This window comes from Chiroxiphia lanceolata, chromosome 13 (genome assembly GCF_009829145.1).
Source record: "Chiroxiphia lanceolata isolate bChiLan1 chromosome 13, bChiLan1.pri, whole genome shotgun sequence".
Taxonomy (NCBI): Eukaryota; Metazoa; Chordata; class Aves; order Passeriformes; family Pipridae; genus Chiroxiphia; species Chiroxiphia lanceolata.
In genome coordinates, this window is record NC_045649.1 from 18,692,442 (window position 1) to 18,710,687 (window position 18,246).

At 44.9% G+C, this 18,246-nt stretch overlaps 1 protein-coding gene across 2 annotated transcripts in view; it reads left to right on the forward strand.

Annotated features, from left to right (window-relative positions):
- The first annotated feature begins 4,253 nt into the window (after positions 1–4,253).
- CHST8 (carbohydrate sulfotransferase 8) overlaps positions 4,254–18,246 on the forward strand; it is a 176,262-nt gene continuing 162,269 nt past the window's right edge. The window contains exon 1 of one of the 2 annotated variants that reach the window (XM_032701589.1): positions 4,254–4,324. The gene's annotated coding sequence lies outside the window, so the exon portion shown is untranslated. Of the gene's footprint in view, positions 4,325–4,492; positions 4,540–18,246 lie in introns of those variants that run through there. The other variant, XM_032701590.1, reaches the window with a different exon arrangement.

The window sequence follows — 18,246 nt, forward strand, 5'->3', positions numbered from 1 at the left end:
CACTGTCCCATGTCCCAGCCTGCCAAGCTCATCCTCACTGGCTGTTTGTGTGTAAGCAATTTTAAGAAAATGGTCTTTAGAGAAAAGCTGTGTTCCCCCAGTCAGGCCTGGCTACTCTAAGGCACCATCAGTGATATAATCAGATCCTGGGACTGGTCATAGAAGAAATTTAAGTCTAGCTCAAGAGTCTGCATAGGCAATAGTTTGAACCATGGTTTTATCAAGCACCTCTTTCAGCTGGGCACCAAAATGAGAGGAGCTGGCAGGTGAGCTTGGTCCCCATGTAGCTTGTGTATGGGGCTCAATTCCAGGTGCATTAGCATCCTGTTATGAGCTGCTTTTGAGGGAAGGATCCAAAGGGAATGAGGGATTAGAGATCTGGGAGACAATCTGGCCCAGATTTGCTTTAGAGTTTCCAACAAGGCTCTTAATTTGTTGCTTTGTTGCACTATTCTGGATGTGCCACTCGAAGCTGCTTTGGGTCTGTGCACTATTGCAATAACACTGGGGGAAAGGGAAGAGGTAGAAGAAAAAATGAACACTTTGGGTTTTCCAGCCTGAAAATTTGCCAGATTTCCAGAAATATATAATATTACAGATAAATACACACACACATACGTATATATACTTTTTTTCCCCATAAACCTCAACTGCTTTTTCTGCTCCTATAGGAGGGTGGTTTTGAATTATCCCTTCCAAAGCTGGGATGGATGTTTCAGGTGTTGGGGTTTATTAAGTTCCTACGGCAGCTGTTTCCAAGGTTGCTTTGTCATATATTTCTTTTCAAGAGACTAAGAATGGCAGAGGGGCTTTGCAGATAAGGATTTGAATTGCAACCTTTACACTAGAAGTGTAATAGGAATATCAGGGAATTAAATAAAATTATATTTTTCCTAGATGTCTGCTTTAAAAGGAAATTCAGGGTTTTATGGAGGCCCCAGAGACAAACTATTACATTATATTCCTCACAGTTCTTATTTGAGTTTTGTCTGTTTGAGTACCACAAATAGCACAGAATCATTCATAAAGAATGGGCAGGAGAGACTGTGTCCCATCAATATTTCAAGCTTGGTTATCAAATCAAGAGAAATTCATGAGTTCTGCTCCAGCTCAACATTTTCAGGTTTGATACTATTGTTTGACAGTTTAGGGGGTTTTCCCTCTGCATTCTCATTGTCTTTAATATTTTATATGATCTTCCAGTTGATGCTATTGTAATATTTATTAATTTTTTTTTTACTTGGCTGGCTGCACTAACCAGTTTTTTCTTTTCTCTTTCAGCAGGGCGAAATTCACACTCATTTGCTATTTGTGGGGTGATGACATAGTGTGAAGAAGCAGTAATGATGACTGACTGATAGAAGACACCATATGTTCTCTTCATTTTTCTCTGTGCTATTTTCTGAGAGATGAAGAAAGACTCAGTATGAACTTTACTATGATATATAATATTAAAAAATTACTTTTTTTCCCCAAATAATTGTCAGATTGGGGGAAATAATCTTTTTCCTAAAGCATTCAGACAGTATTGCTATAAATATCAGTCTCCAAATGACCAAGATAAATAATTTACAGTGTCTTCCTTTAGAAATATTTTACATGTATCTAAACACCAAAAACAACTTTACAATTTATTTCACTCACCCTCAACTGTTTTCCAGCTTTCCATAGCAAACGTTCTGAAAATATAAGTTGCATTTGCTGGTGGACTAAGCAAAGGTAAACAATTCCTTCCAGTTTTAAAAGAAATTAGAATCTATATAGGACCCTTAAGTGGCAGTCTGCAGTGTATAATAACCAGAAATCCTGATTATAAGCACAGCACTAGTATTGCTAGATCACAACAATACTAGATTATATGCTGGGATGTTTCTTTGCACCCTGACTGTATGAGTCTGTGCAACTAATAAAAAAAAGATTCCCTTCAATAAATATTGAATTTACTGTAACGTGTTTTAATATCAAAATAATTAGAAATCTCATTTCCTAGAAATAACTGAATAAAAATCTTTCATTGTTCTAGCATATGCATTTATGAAGTATATCCTTTTCTTACATAAATATTTTCTTCTTTTTTTTTTTTTGTGTTCTGTCCTCTTTGTTCATTCTACTCTCTCAAAACCAAGGTTTTGTGATTGTTGCTCTTCCTCCTAACTTTGTAATAGCCACTAACTAGCCCCAGACTACAGCAGAGCCATACACATCTGCTTATATTATTAAGCAGTCAGGAGCAGAAACAAAGAAGTAAACAAAAGGGATTCACGTTGCCTTCTGTTCCACTGGAGACAGAGAGGGAAAAAAATAAAAATCAATCCTCCCAAAGACAAAAATAACCCCCAGAAATCGTTGGTTTGAGATACCTTATTTTTCAAATTCTCGGGAATATTTTGCAAGTAAGGGAGTTAAAACTGAGGAAGAATGTAATTGTGAGTCTTGCAGGCAGCGGGGCAGAGAACTCGCTGTCACTGACCTGGTGCCAGGACTCTTGTTTGGAGCTTTGTTTTCAAGGTCATTCATTTAAAGCACTTTTTCATAACACAACCTGAATAAAGAATACAGAGCCACATTCTGCTCAGCCTGCTCACAGAGGTGTCCAGCAGGGGTGTAGCAGGGAAGGTTCCTTGTGCCACACGAGCAGGAGTTGGCCCTTGGAGGACAGTATTCTCCCCGGTCACCTGCCATAGCAACAGACATCGAGGAATGTTTTACATTTATTGTATGCAACTCACTTTCCCCAGTTAGGCTTATTATTTTTGCTGTGACAGCTTATGCGCCCTGCGCCACAGAGAGTAGGACAGAAGGTGCTCAGGTAAAGCAATGATTGCAGTTTTCACGTGTTATTCTTCCTTTGAACTCCAAGTGGCATGAATGCATCTTCCCCTGGAAAGCCGTATCACGTGCACCTTTTTTTCCTATGACAATAGAATTACATAAAGTCTGGCCTCGAAACTCTCAATCAAATATTCCATCCTATCAGCAAAGAGCTGGCTTGCTTGAGGACTACAGAATTGGGTCCCTAATCAATACTTTAATAAATAACACCTACTTAGTCAGAACAATTGATTGATGGGGAGCACACTAAGTATAATGTATTTCTGCTAATGTAGTCAGGATAAATGTCATAGGTTATTTATAAAACACACCTGAAACTATTCTGAGGGCTGTGGATAGGCTCCATCTTGACACACATTTAACGCTGCACACACAGAGTGTCTGGCTGAGGCTGGATGGTGGGGACTCAACACAACACATCTGGCTTTGTTTCTTGGCAAACCCTGCTCCCGTGGCTCCCTGGCAGCAAGGGCAGCTCCTGGGACCCACACTCCCAAAGCTGAGGAGCGGGTGCAGGGCACCCCCTCGATGCCCAGGCTCTGGGGGCACTATTTAATATAATTCTGATGTTTCTTAATTTCAGCCAATAGCCACTTAATTACAGTAGCAATAGCCAGGCATGCCACCGAGGCCGCTCTTGGGGACCACAGCCATACTCTGGTTTTGCTCTAATGAGACTCTTTATTCTGCTGCACAGCAGAATATACCTCCAGTACCTCCCAGTATTTTAGGGTGGGAAATAGCCAGCAGAGAGTGCAAGAGGCCCCTTCTATGCAGTTACTCCACAGTCCATATCCAGGCTCGAGACAAGGCACCTTGGTGCCCACCATGCCCCGGCTACAGTGAGTCTGCTCCGATTTGTTGTTTGAGGGCACCACCACTTCAATTCTCTTCCAGTTAATTCTACTGTGTCTGCCCTTGGGGCGTGTGTTCACAGTCGCCTCCTTTTGGGAGCAAGTGTGGGCCACGGATCTCCCCAACTAGTCTCAAAACACATATATTTTCAATAACGATGTCAAATTGCAGCCCGCAGGAGACGCCCGGCAGGATGCTCGTATCCACACTGAGGATACGGAAAAGCCTCCCTGCCCCGTTCCTCCCAGACGACACCCGGCAGCAGGGGCGCAGAGGTTCTCCCAGCACCCTGCCCGGGACCTTTCCTCGCTCCCCGCAACTTCCCGCTCGGGGGCTGCGCTGTCTCTGTGGGAGCCGCGCGGGCGGAGGCTCGGGATGCAGGAGCCGGGTGCGCGCAGGGCGGTCACACCCGCGCCGGCAGACACGGCGCTGCCCTTCACACACCGCCCGGCGCAGCCCGAGCCGCGGGGACGCGTCGGGCTCCGGAGGCGAGCGGCTGCCCGGAAAGGCGAGCGGCTGCCCGGAAAGGCGAGCGGCTCCCTGGCAAGGCGGCGGCCCCGCCCGCGGCGGGGGACGATGCGCGGGGGCGCGGCCGGGCCGGGGCCGCTCCCGGCGGAGGCCGTACCTGCTGCCGGAGGTGCGCGGGGCGGGGGCCGAGCGGAGCGCGGAGCGGGGATCGGGGGGCGGGGAGGGGGCGGCGGCCTCCCGTCTCCGGGCGGGCTGTCCCGCTTCACTCTCTCCTCCCCGCCGAGCATCGCGGGCGCGGAGCCGCGGCTGCGGCGCTCAGGGCGGCGGCGGGAGCGGCGCGGAGGATGCGCTGAGCGGGCGCGGGAGGCGGCGCGGCCGCGGCAGGTCAGTGGTGAGACCCCCACCCCCGTCCCCGGGCCGCGCTGCGCACCCCGGCCCCCCGCACCCCCGGCCGCTCCCCAACTTTTCCCCGCACCACTTCGGGAAAGTGCCCAAACTTGCGATGGGGACCCTCGTCCCGTGTCCCCCCCTTTCCCGGCGGCGCGACCCCCTCACCTCAGGGCTGCCCTCGCGGCGCAGTAATTCCCGGTGCCGGGAATTGGGGGTGGAGGGGCGGGGGTCGCCCCGGGGCTGCGGCGCGGCCCCTCCGCCCCATCCCGCTCCGCTGCCCCCGCAGCCCAGCCCCGCTCGGGCACCGGGACACAACTCCAGGTGAGGATGGAGCCGGCGGCTCCGCCGGGCTGTGCCTGCTCGCGGGTGCGAGTCCGGCGTGGGTTTGTGTAGCGAAAATAACGGGATTCAAAGCAAACTAGTTGATAAATGTAGGCATCTCCCTAGACTGGAAACCCAGTTCTCCCGGAGTTCAGCCTGTGCGAGCAGGAGCGGTGCGAGGGGACAGGAGGGCACTTTTTCATTTCTGGAGTTCTGTGTAGAGGACAGGGATTTGCTCTGGGCACTGCTGTCCCGGAGGAGCACTTCTCGGCACGTCCCGATCCCCCCGCCCCTGCTGGGCGACACGGGCAGCCCGGACCTTGAAAAGCCACTTTACACCTCACCCAGCGCTCCAGAACGGGCAGATTCAAACCACGGCAAACACACGGCAGAGAATAATTTGTCCAAGTGTGTTAGCCCCAGTGTGCTAGAGATGGGCAACCGGACAGCCCAGGCACCTGGCTGACACCTGGGATTCCCCGGTGTTGGCTGTGGAAGTAGCCAGAAATGATGTGATACCCGGTCGTAGCTGTGTGATTATTTTTTTAAGCTTTTTGAGGAGTTAGGAAAGCCCTTATTGTAATTGTGTTATAATGTTGTTTTCTGTCTATAGCTGACTTGTGTTGCGTGCAGATTAACATGCTTCAAAAAACCTAAAGATGCTCTTTTTTTTTTTTCATGATAGATGCATACCCTGAAATGCTTGTATTTTATTGCAAGATTTAAAAGTTGCAGCTCTTCAGAGAATAGGCTGAATAGCAGTGAGGGAAGGTGAATGGTAAACCTGAACAGTCTCAGAAGTGAAAATTGGAAATGCCATTGCTAAATCCGTTTTGTTTATTAATGATGCTCACTATTTGAGGGGGGAGATATCCCTGGTTTATCCCAAGAAGATTTCATTTTGTCAGATGCCTGGTGTCTCATCAATTCCTTTCATGTCCCTGGGATTTTCTCTTTTCCAGGCTCAGGCCACAGCAGCTCTCTGTGTTGGGGATAACTGTTAAGCTCTTCTTTTGAATTCATGAGCTTCCAAATTAAACTTTTGCTGACACCTGCTACCTAGCCTGGTTGAGCAGAATGACAGTGGCTACGGGAGACCTGCCACCAAACAAAGAAAAGAGCCAAAAAAAAAAGTGTAAAGTGCCTGGGCTAGGTCACACAGTGATTTGGGGGAGCTCTGGGAAACTCTGGTGACTGGAAATCCAATCAAAGTCTGCTCCTAATGGAGCAAACTTTCCAACAGCAATCACAGGCAGGAATTAAATCCATAGGGTAGATGGCAACGGAGATTAATAATCATCATCAATTAGCTGATGGAATCAAACAGAACAAAATGAGGGTAAACAACAACCTGACTCCCCCTTCCCCTCGAACTTAGTCCCACCTTTATTTATCCAGAGTCAAGGATCTCTCCTGAGCACTGGTTTCAAGTGCCAAAAAATTTAGCAGGTGTCATAACATAAGGTCAAGACTTAATTATTTATATGGAGACATCAATCATCGTGTGGGGATGATTTATTTATAAATCACCAGAGCTGTAGCACAAGTCAGTGAATTCTGATTTCCTCCTGCTCCTTCCTGAAGGGGACCAGGAAGGTCCACGCTGTGGTTGAGTGACCTCTGGAGCCTGCAGAAGTTTCTGCCCGACCCCACGTGGAGAAGGCTTTTCTACACCTTTTAAGTCGTGCAACCAAAATGTCACCGGGGAAATCTCATGCATATTTGCTACATCTCAGTAATGAACACTTACTGATTATCTGGAGAATTTAGCTTTTTAAACATTATTCAAATTTTTATGTTTATGTAAGCTAATAAGACTGAGGAGATTCAGTAACTACTCTTTGCCTTATGGTATTTGAAAAGTGTGTCCATTGGGCTTAGCTCAGCATCTTCCAGAATCACTTTTCAAAGACTAAAATAGAATCTTTCTGCCTGAAAAAACCCACCCTCTCTGTGCTCAGTATAATGTTCTTTGCTCACAATTAATGCCAAAAATCAATTTTCTCTCATGCTTTTTATGTTTCTGCTGATCACAAACAGGATGGCACAGTAAAAGCTTTTATTGCCATCTGATTAGTCCACAGTGGTGGTGAGTAAATAGCTCGGGCTGGTGTGGCTGCAAGATTGCTGTGCTGGAAGCAGCAAATACAGAGGAGGGCATGGGGTGCTGAGCACCAGCCCTAATCCTGCTCTCAGGGTCATTCAGAGACATTTGGGCACTGTTTGGGCAGAAGCATCATCAGGCCCATAGGTTTTCTGATAGCCAGACAAAGTAATGAACAGGCTCTTGGGATGTTCCTGAACTTCCTCTTCTGGGATTTTGATAAAGGGTTAATTATAGACAGGGATTCTTGGAGATTTGCCCATTTATTTATCTGTTGAGAGAAATCATGTTGCTGAATCTTAGTTCCATGACTGCTTTTCAGACAGGGAGGTGATTAATTTTGAGTGAAACTGGTAAAAAAAGGTAGAGTACAGAAACAGAGAGATGGGAAGGAAAGTTATGGTGAAAATAAGTAGAGCTAGGAGGGAAGGTTCCCTTTGCTTTTCTGTCTTTATCTCGTAAAACTGCGTAGCCCAAACCTATAAGCTTTACCATTAAACAAAGAGAAGCATGAGAAGTATCCAGGGCATCTTGTGATCCTTCTAAACTTCATGGCAGGACTCCGTTTTGGCAAAAGCAAGTCAATAAGCTTTCCTGCACATCCATTATTCTGTTCCCACTGATCTTAAAAGAAGACCATTTATCATTGTATTTCAGTGACAGAAATACTAAAATAATATTTCACTGGGTTTGTAAGACGGTGTAAAAAAAGGATGGGTGAGCTTGCAATGTCTTCAAGGAACAATTAAGACATTAAGAGTGTGGGAAAATATTTTTAGACATTAACTAATCAGTGAGAAAATAGGAATTTAGGACCCAATTCAGTTATGAGATGTTCCTTGAGCACCCTCTGGATTTTGCCCAGAGCATGTGAAAAAATGAAAAATTCATAGTATTTCTTGTAGGCAAGACCAGTCATCTGCTTGTGTATTTTTATGGTATACTGGGTATATTTATAGCATTTAGTAATGCCAGCAATGTTCAATATAAAGAGTAACAGATGAATGTATGTGAAACAAGGCACTGGCAAGGCAGGTGGGAAATGATTTCCAAAATATTGCGGCAACCAGACTGGGAGAAATGTAGTAGGATGGTAAACATAATATAATAGACCTAAGCAGCTTTAACAAAGCCAGGGTTAAAGCCTCATCTTGAGTCAGGTTGAGCCCTGTGCACAGGTTCTACAGAGGAGGAAAGCCAGGACCTGCTGTGCAAGCCCCAGCAAAGATGGCTCCACAGTGCTCCAGCCCCGGCACATCCGAAGGCAAAAGCAACAGTAAAATCACAGTCGAGTGCAAAGAGGAGGAAGGAGGGGAATGAAATTGTATTGGCTCAACTGCAAGAAACAAATCACAGATTTCCCTAATCAGACAGATGATGCCTGACTAGGGCACAACGGAACCACAAAGGAAGGTGGCAGATTTCACAAATTAGTCATGGCAAAAATGGTGAATTTCACAGCTTGAAGTGAATTCATGTTATAGGATGAAACAGCACAAAGTGATTAAGAGCTCTAACTGATAGGAGCAATAAGCATGTGAGACTTAGTCATCACACAGCAGCTGACATTTCTCTCTGGCTTTGGCTGAGGCACAGGAGCAGCACCTTCAGCCTCCAGTTTCTGATGCTGAGTGAGAGATTCTGGGGACCACCACAAACAAACGAGGTTCAAAGGTGCTTCCAGGAGTTTTCTGTTCCTGTGAAGCACAACCGTGGCAGTCCAGCGGGAGCTGGAGCAGCTACTCTGCAGGGAGATGTTCTGCAGGCACAGTGTCTGCTCCCAGTGCCCACTGAAACCTGGAGCTGTGGCTTCAGCAGTGGAACACACGCTGTGAGAAGAGCAAATCAGGGGACAGCAGGGCCCCATTTTCACAGCCTGTGAAGAGCATAGAGGGAGGACAGCTGAGAAGGGTTGGAACAAGGGAGGACACTGTTGCAGCACACCCTGCCATGCTGGGGATGACCTTCCAGGTCTGGCAGTGCCATTTTTGGAGCCATTAGGTGTTGGCATGTGCCACTTCGTGGTAACCACACCACAGCATGCATCCCTAATAGTAAACAACCATCACATGGTCCATTCAGTGGCTTCCTTTGGAAAGCCACCCAGTTCCCATTCTTTCAGGGGATCAAAACCAATGTCACAAGTCTCTCTCACAGGTGGTGTTACATGACTTTTGCTGGCAAAACATTTGAATAGCTGTTACAGCACGTTTTCAAGGAAATGTCTGTTAACAGATATTGGAACCTTACCCTACCATTTGTAACCCTGCTTAGATGAAGACAAAAATTCTGGAGAAAAATGTCACCATTCTATCTCGATTGTCTTGATTCAGCGTATGCTCTTCTATCATTGCTCTTGAAAACCCATAGAGCAAAATGGAAGCAAAGTGAGCTAATACCAACCAGGACAAGGCCACCCTGGAGAATTCCTCCTCTGGCAGCATAAGCCTTCTTCAAACTCTTCCCCTTCGTGGCCAGGCTGTGGCCAGGCTCCGGCAGCGTCCCGGGAGCCCCAGAGCAGAGCAGAGCAGGCTGCCAGGAAGGTTAACAAAGCCCGGCTCTGGCAGGCGGAGCCGGAGCTGCAGTGGAGTCGTGAACCCTTCGGAGAGCAGAGCCTGGCAGCTTTCCCCTGTTTATTGAGGGTGTTCCAGCATCGCTGGGGCCGCTGAGCGCAGCTGTATTAACACCATGCAGGGAGAGGGGAAGCTGCTGGAGTTGCCAGGACTGAAGCCGTAGAGGAATGTGATGGGGCAGTGCCAGTTCCTTCAAATCCCACCTGGAAGTTATTGGCCGTGCGCTGGAGGCGGCGGAGCACCTGCATCCCAGAGTGTCCAACACGCACCGTCTGGGAGTCCGGCTGCAGCTGGGCTGGGCACCGCGGCACATCCCTCCCACACATCGAGGGCAGTGGAAACTGTACGCTGAAGAAAGACTCTGGGAGGAATCGATCACTCTTGAATGAGGATGGGAAAACAAAGTTTGAAAAGAATTAACATTTCTAAAGCATTTCTGAAGGAATGTCCTTGGACTCCTGGTAAGGGACTAGAAAGGACTTTAAAAAGGGCAGAGTGGGGGAGAAACCCTCTTCTCCTGAATTGATTTCAGAACCTGGCAGATTTTAAGAAACCTTTCAGTAACATTTCGCAAATCAATGCTAATTTGATGTTTCAGAGCTCAGCACTTTGCCAATCCACTGTCAAACCAATATTAACCAGGCATTTTTGGGGACTGTTTATAGCTCAAGGTCCATTAAACACGCAAACCTGGCAATTGTTTCACTTCCCTTAAAACACTTAATTTGAAATGTGTATCAGAGCATCCATAAATGGCCTTTCAGTCTTCATCAGAGAGAAGCCTCCCTCCCGTGGAAGTGCGAGTCAGTGCCCTGGGAGAGGAGGCTGCCGGCTGTGCCGGGGGTGAGGACAGAAGGACAGGTGCTACCTGCAGTGCTGCCAAGCCTGATCTGCCAACCCCCATTCATGCAGCAACCAACCTCGGGAAGGCCAGGAAATGTTAAGTAAATGGCACTTCTTGGGAGAGCAGTAATTACTCACCTTGGGAAAGGTGGTGGGAGCATTTACATAAACTTTTTGAGTGCTTTTTGAACTTGAGTGCCTGCGATCTGACATCCACTTGAAGGTGGGAGCTAAATAGAAGTTGCTTTATTTTTTAGCAGTTGCTAATTTGAGCCAAAACTGAAGGAGATCCTGGTCTTTAAATTTGGGTTCCTTTAATACTTGCACAGAAATGGTTTGAGATGGGGTGGCTTCTCCTTTTCTTCGGTGTGGTCCTCAAATGCAAACCGGATCCCCTTCTGAGCTGGAAGAATCACAGCAGTAGTTAGCTGGTGACATGTATATTTAGATGACTGACTTTAGGCACCTACATTTGAATACATGATTTAATATGCCTTCATTTTTATGTCCTGAAATGGGGAAACTACTCAGCTCAAAGAAGATCAATTAATTTTTCTGTTGCTTTTAGGTTCTTTAATGGAAGATGTTACATAAATAATTATTTAATATACTTTAACAGGGTTTTTTTGCATGAGCTGCTTGATCTGCTTAAAGCATATAAATCAGTATGAGCTGAATTAGTAAAATAAATTCAGAAATCTAAAGGGTGCATCTGAAGTTAGACTAAGGGATAAATGGGATAAAAGCTAAGTTGCTCTTTCATTTGGCAAAAAAAGCACACAGATTGTCGTTTTGTGAACCTTTGGACTTCTCATTTTTCAGGAATCACAAAATCCATTTGTGAAAAGATCTAGGAAATAAAGAAAGAAATTGTACGAGTAGCATCCTGGTCAGTAAAACATATTAGGCTGCAGGAACATGGATGGGATGATGCCATGAATCTCCCCTTTGTGTTGCAGCTCAGAAGAGCAGCTATTTTCTTCATTTTAGCAGATGCCAAAGGCTCAGAGAAGGGAGTATGGACAGAATGCAGCCCTTTTCTTGTGGCAGAAATGTATTTGCCTGGTAACAGAAGAGATAATCCTGTCCTAATCTGCAGTGATCCAAACCTGTACGTTGGGGGCTATCACAGCACTGGGGTGCAAGGCAGAGTTGGTGTGATGACCAGCTATTGTTTCATCCTTCCATCTCCCAGTCCAAAAGTTAGTCCATCCAACACAGATTTACACATCCACCAGTTCTAGGGAAAGTTCCTTCCTGCCATCTCTGTGATGTTTTACAAATACTTACATAGTTTTTTCCAGCTTTTCCCAGAAGTATCACACTCACATCCAAAAACTTCCCTCTCCAACTGCAGAACTAATTTATGACTTTTCTGTCTTTTCTTCTCAACAGCTCTTTGGATCACTTTGTTTGGTCTCTTTTTAGAACCATTCCTGGTCACAAGGCTCTGTGACGATGTTTTAACAAATCCCTCATAATTATGAGCAAAATGGTTCACATCTCCGTGTTCCTTATGGCTGTATGAGCCATCCAAGGAAGCTGCTGTCCAATAAATTACTGACCTGTCTGCCTTTGCACGGTCCTCCCCAAACTCTCCAGCATCTCTTCGTTGCTTTCCATCACCTACCTTAGTGCCAAGATGAAGGATGACAGCTGTTTCAGCAATTAATGCCACTATTCCTCCTTTGTAAACTAGGGGGAGGGGATTTGCCTTCAAGCTGCCCCTCTTCCCACTGGGACTGGCAATAATATTATCTCTCATCTTTAAATAGCAGTCTCAGAGCTGATGGTGTGACAGAAAGATGCAGAAGTTTTATGATACAGAAAATTTACCTGGATTTTTTTTTTAAATTTTATTTTTTCATCGTGTAAAATCTGAAGTGACTTTTGCATCCTTGAAATGATGAATTCATCCTTTTCTCATAAAAACTGTAATTGTTTAATGCTTTGGAATAGCACTGCCCATGTTGTTTTGTGTATACTGCCACTCCTGGAGGACTCTGTGTATCCCCACAGCGTTAGATATTGTATATGCACGTAACACATAAAGCTCTGCTATTCCGTAGCTCACACAGGAGGTCTGCAGCACTGATGGCAGTCTGTACACAGTGTCTACAAATAATAAATCATGACACTTACCTGCACCATGTTCTTCTAACTACATTGCTATTAACCTCTGTTGCAGCACTTTTACTTCAAATACTAGAATCAGCTTGTCGTTCTACCTTTGGTTTACATGGGGAGAAACCTCAGCTCAGGTTAATGTCAGGAGTTTATCTGAGGTCTCTGTTATAATAGCAGCATGTCACTGGCACAGAAATTCATCTGGTTTTCATAAATATTTGATAGGGCTCTATCACCCTCATCATCATTGTGGGCTGGTTGGAAGAGGATCCCCCCGCGATTGCAACCCATTTCCGAGTTGTCATGGAAAGTCAGCTGGTGATATTTCAATCAGAGTGTTCTTATAACAAATTCCATTCAAATTCTGTCCGAAAGGGAGTTAAGGTTTCATCCTGCTGCTTAGAGAATGATATGCTAAATGCAGCTTCCCATGGGCTTGGCTGCAGTCCAGCGCTTTGTAATTTAGAGTTCTCCTTCCCAATTCTGGCTGTGACCTTGGGACCAAACTCTGACGTTTCCCCAGCTGCCTCCACTCTTTGCTAAAACACTGTCCCAGAGTCCTCACCCCCTTCCCAGCCAGCACATGGCAGCAGCCAGGCAGCTCCCGGGAAACCGAGGGCAGTGCCCTGGCACACGGGCAGGTGGGAGCAGCAGCCCAGGGAGTGCTCATTTTCTCTTTTTTACTGGTAGGAGCATTGTTCTTAAATGACAGAAATTATTAGCTGGCTTCAAAGCATGAAATTCATTCACAGAAAAGGTTTAAATTGTGTTGGCCAGAGGCATTTTCTGTAGAGACAGCCACAAAACAGCTCTAATTGGAGATCTCCAAACAGCTGTTGTGCCCTGTGTGTTTATATTGGAAAAGTAACTTCAAAGATTATGTTAACATGTGATTAAATAAAAAAGTTTTAACGTTATTACTGATCTTATTGATAGCGTACTGGGGGTGCCTAAGATGCTTTACTGAGAAATGTGTGTGTTCATGGCCAGAGGAGCTGACAATCCAGACTGTAACACAGGCCACTTTTAATAGAAAAATTGTGTAATTGAGAGAAATTATTGCCCCTTGAAGAATACGTTCATTATAGATTGTAACAGAGATATGTCTTCAAAATGACTGCAGTTCCCTTCAGTTAAAGAGCTGTTCAGACACACCAGTCTTTGAGCTCATGTACATAACTGCAATTGTTTTAATAAAGTTAGTGAAGGAAAGTAACTTAGAGGAAGGTGCAGCTCTTCTGTTCCTTTTTCTTTTCCAGATTTTTAAAGGACATACCTCCTGGAAGTACATGTTTGTATTTACCTGTCTGGATTCCTTAGGATGGGGAATAATCCTAAAATAAAAAAGGGTGCCTTTTAAAATAATGATTTTTTTTTTTAATTTTAAAATCATTAAACGTCTTTTAGATTTGTTATTTCACCAGTAATTGCCATGGATTTTCAGCAAAACAAGTGATACACATTTACCTTTAAAACCAAAGAAAAACAACTTTTCATTGTTTTTGATCTTCCAAATATTGTGTCTGACAATTGTAGTGATTGGCATTTACCATAAATGAATGTGCTCTGTAACCCAGTTGTATCCCTGACCTTACATAGATCTCTTTTGAAATGCCGCTTCTATTGCTGTTGTGAAGACATCAGAGAATCATTATGTTAAGTACTTCTTTGCAAACAATAAACCAACAAAACCCTCTGCTAGATGCTCATCGCCAAGATACCGCTGGCAAAACATTCTTCAGCTCTCTGGGTCGGTCTAAAAATGGTGACCTTCAGCTGGAGACCTTCAGCATATATTCATTTAGGCTTTGTTGCTTCACTTGTAGCACAACTACAATTCAGGAGCTCAAATTGTGGGCAGTGCTCTGTGGAGAGGCCCTTGGACAGCAGTGGTGCTGCGTGAGCAGATCCCTTTGCAGCTTTTCCTGAAGGGAAAGGGCAACAGGCAGTATTTATGGCAGGTTTCTCTACAAGAGGTTTCTGTGCTTTACACCGAGTATTTATTCTGGCAGGAGCTGTGTAATTGTGCTGTAAACCACCCTGGGTGCTGGTTGCTGTGTCCCCAGGAGTTTGACTAGATGCCAGCCAACAGTGAGCTCTGTGATAATGGTGTATCATTTCGCTGCGGGAGCCTCATGCCCGTGGGTAGCAACAGCCTTCCTGCTTCCTCCCACTCTCCTCTGAGCTACCAAATCCCATCTCCAGGGTGTCTTCTGGACTATGAACTCGCTGTTGTTTATTATTAGCACACCTTACGAAGCATGAGGTATGTGTTAGAAACACCTTTCTCTCTCACGTCACAGAATTAACATCAGCCTGTCTCCAACCTGGCTGACCCCATTCCCGTGCATTTCTAGGGCAAAGAAGGAGTGGGGAGAGCTTGTGCAGAGGGGACCCACCACCAGAGCTCACAATTTGCTCCAGGGAAAGCTTTCTCTTTGCAGAGTCCCTCTCAGCACTGGGAATATTCTCATTCTTTCAGTGAAGACCAACCAGCATTGGCTTTTGTGATGCTCTGAGCAGAGGGAGCAGTTTCTTCCAACTTTTCAGTGTTGCAGAGTTTTTTGTAGGATTATTGGCATTATTCATGCAAACCTCCAGCTCCTCATCCTTAAATGACTTTGAAACTTCCTTCTATAATCCATCTTGTCAGCAGCCCTCTTGGCTGGCCTTGCCTTAGTAAGAACTGCTCCTTCTTCCTGCAATTCTCCTGACACCTCTGTCAGAGGGACAGAAAGCTGGACTCAGTAAGAGGAGACTACATGGAATTCATCCATGTCTGGATGGGGAGGGTCCATGATGGACAAAGGAAAACTGTAAGATAGTGACAGAAGAAGCAGCTGGGCTAGTTCAGAGCAGCAGCTCTGCCTCTGTGTGCATTCTGTGCCGTTACCTGCAGCACAGCCTGGGAGACCAAGGAGCACTCTTTCCATCTCAGCTGGCTGTTGTGTGTCTGATTGAAGCCTCTCTCCTTTTTCCAGCAATGTACCATCTCACTGGTTGCATGAGCCTGGCAGTTGTGCTGCACTGGGCACCTCCCATGTTCGGCCCTTCAACTGCCCTGTCACTTCCTTTCCTCAGGGCTTCTTTTTCCTGCTAATAACTCACCTAAACCTTTTCCTTCTTAGCTTCAGGCCATGGCTCCCTAGCCTACAGTTTTCTGAGACTGTGAATATTTTCCTCCCTTCATTTCTGTTGTTACCTTGAAGGTGTTTTAGGCTGTGGTGATGTTCACCCTGTGCCATCTCTCACTGGGCTCTCTGAGTTTGTCTTTCTCAGACTCTCCACATATTATGTTCTGTAATCCACGTATCCTTTGCCCTCCTTTGTTTTCATCTTCTTATGAAGGTTGGTTGCTAGAAATAAACAGGATCATGGTTTTAGATGGCCATTATTTATATTGTTTTACATGCACTTCCCCCAGTTAGCTGCATTTTCTTACCCGGAGGGGCTATTTTTGTTTATATTGGTTTGCGTTATGAAATTATCTCTCTCCTCTCCAAATTTAATTTTTCAAATGAAAATATAGCAAAAAACTCTCCATTTTGCTGCCTAGGTATCAACAGAAAGCAGTAAGATTAAAGAAGGCAACTGCCAAGACTTCTTAGTCAATTTTTGGTAAAGATTTCTAAGGTCAATTTTTGGTAAAGACCCCTAAAGTCAATTTTTGTTTGTTGCAAAGGCCTTGTGTAAATTCAGTGCAGCTTCTGCACAGGTACCTGCTCACAGAGGAGGGAGGACTGTCCTCAGGATTATCCCTATGCCATGTGCGAGGACCTCTTTGTCAGTTTGGAAAGTACAGTCAGCTGCCTGCCCCCAGCCATTCAGCTTCTCCATTTGGCATAGTTCCCTCTGCTTTATCACCAAAATATGAATTTCTGTCCCATGAGAAGTTCTACATTTGGTTTCTTTTAAGATTAAAAAAATCTCAGTTTGAAAACTTGTCATGAAACACAAAATTCTTGGGAAGGAAATTCAGTTTTGGGAAAGCAGAAATGCCCCAGCTAGATGATTTTTAGCCAGCCTGGGTACTGTGATTTGGCTGTGCTGACATGAGGTACTGACTCGTAAGGTCTCAGCTCAGCACCCCACAGGAGCTGCTGGTCCCAGCCCACCCTGTCCCCAGCAAACCCCAGGGCTCTGATGCTTCCACCACACAGCACTGCCTCTTTTACCTTGCTGCTTCTTCTAAAGATTATAACAAATCTACACATGACAAATGTAAAAAGCAAAAAGCCTCAGGAAAAGGTTTGCATCCTGTCATGGAAAAGGAGACTGTGCCTGGGAGCGAGATGGTTGTGTGGTGAAACATCTACAGCTGCCCCAGAGCAACAGGGAGGTTGAGAGGAAGGGAGAAGTTTGAACCTAGATTTGTAAAATTAGGCCTGATAAAGATTTTTGACAGTGTCAAAGTACTGGAAGATGGAAACAACCTCCTGGACTGCAGCACGTGTTGCTCTGTGGACATGCTCAGGGTTAGATCTCTGCACATCTGATACCCGGGTACAGCCTCGTGAAACAGAACCATCTGTCAAACCAACAGTGCTTCTCCAGCTTCTTCCTTGTGCTTCCCCATCACTCTGTGCAGTCCTTTGGTTTTGTTTACATGTTTATGGGTTGAAACAACTGTAATGGGTTTGCAATTAGGGTCTCAGTTCTGAAAAAAATAGGAGGAAAAGAATACCTGTAATAATAATATTTTTTTCAAATAACTAATTCTTAGTTTACATTGGCTTATTAAAAAAAACCACCCTCCAATAACTAATAATACCAATACTCATGAGGACTGCTGACATAAAGGACAGGACAAACTTTCTGAAATATCTCCTGTCTTCAAACTCTATAAATATTTATCCTTAGCAGTGATGCTGATTTCACTGGCACATCACCTTGCTCTGTTTCAGCAAAGCCATGACAGGCTGCACAGGGCAACACCAAGTGAACAAGTGCCTTCTGCAGGCCTTGTTGCTGCCAGAAGGATTGAACTCTGAATAATTTTTCTTTTCAGTGGTTAACCAGAATTAGTGGGGGGAAGAATTACTCCAGATCTGTCCAAAAGACAACTCGAGTGTTTAATTTTTATCACTGAAACAGAAATCTTCAACATTAAAAATAGTTTCCAATACAAAGATTTTTTTTTCTTACAAATATAAAACAAACCAACAGGCAGTTCACAAAACAATAAAGGAAAGATCCCAGCAAGCCTCAGCAAGAATTACAAGGAGTTGTAATCTCCTACCTTTCAGACAATCAGCATTTTTAGTGGACACCAAAATGCATTTGGGAAAAGGACTGTTGCTTCTGTCTTTTAGTTAATTATTAAATTCAAAATGTTTGAAATATGCGTTGTAAGACGACTTTATTTTCATTTTCCCAGCAGAGACGTTGACAGGTTCTGGATGATACTGCACTGAACTGTCCTCTTTAATGACATTTTCTTTTTAATAATCATTGATCCACACAAATTTGTCAGTTCCTAAACAGGAGCTCATCATTCACATTGCTTGTGAGAGCTCTGTCAAGGGCTGAGCATGGCACAGAGGATCTCCAGCTATGCAAGTTTCCCATATACTAGCATGATAAGTTGGATATGATTTGGATTCTAATTTTTTGTGGCTGTTCTAAATACAACAGTGTTCCAAAATACTGCATCTTCTGTCTCTGAGTGCTGATAACATTCAGAAAGGAAAGGTAAAATCCTGTGGTGAATCATAAGCAAAATAAACTAAAAGC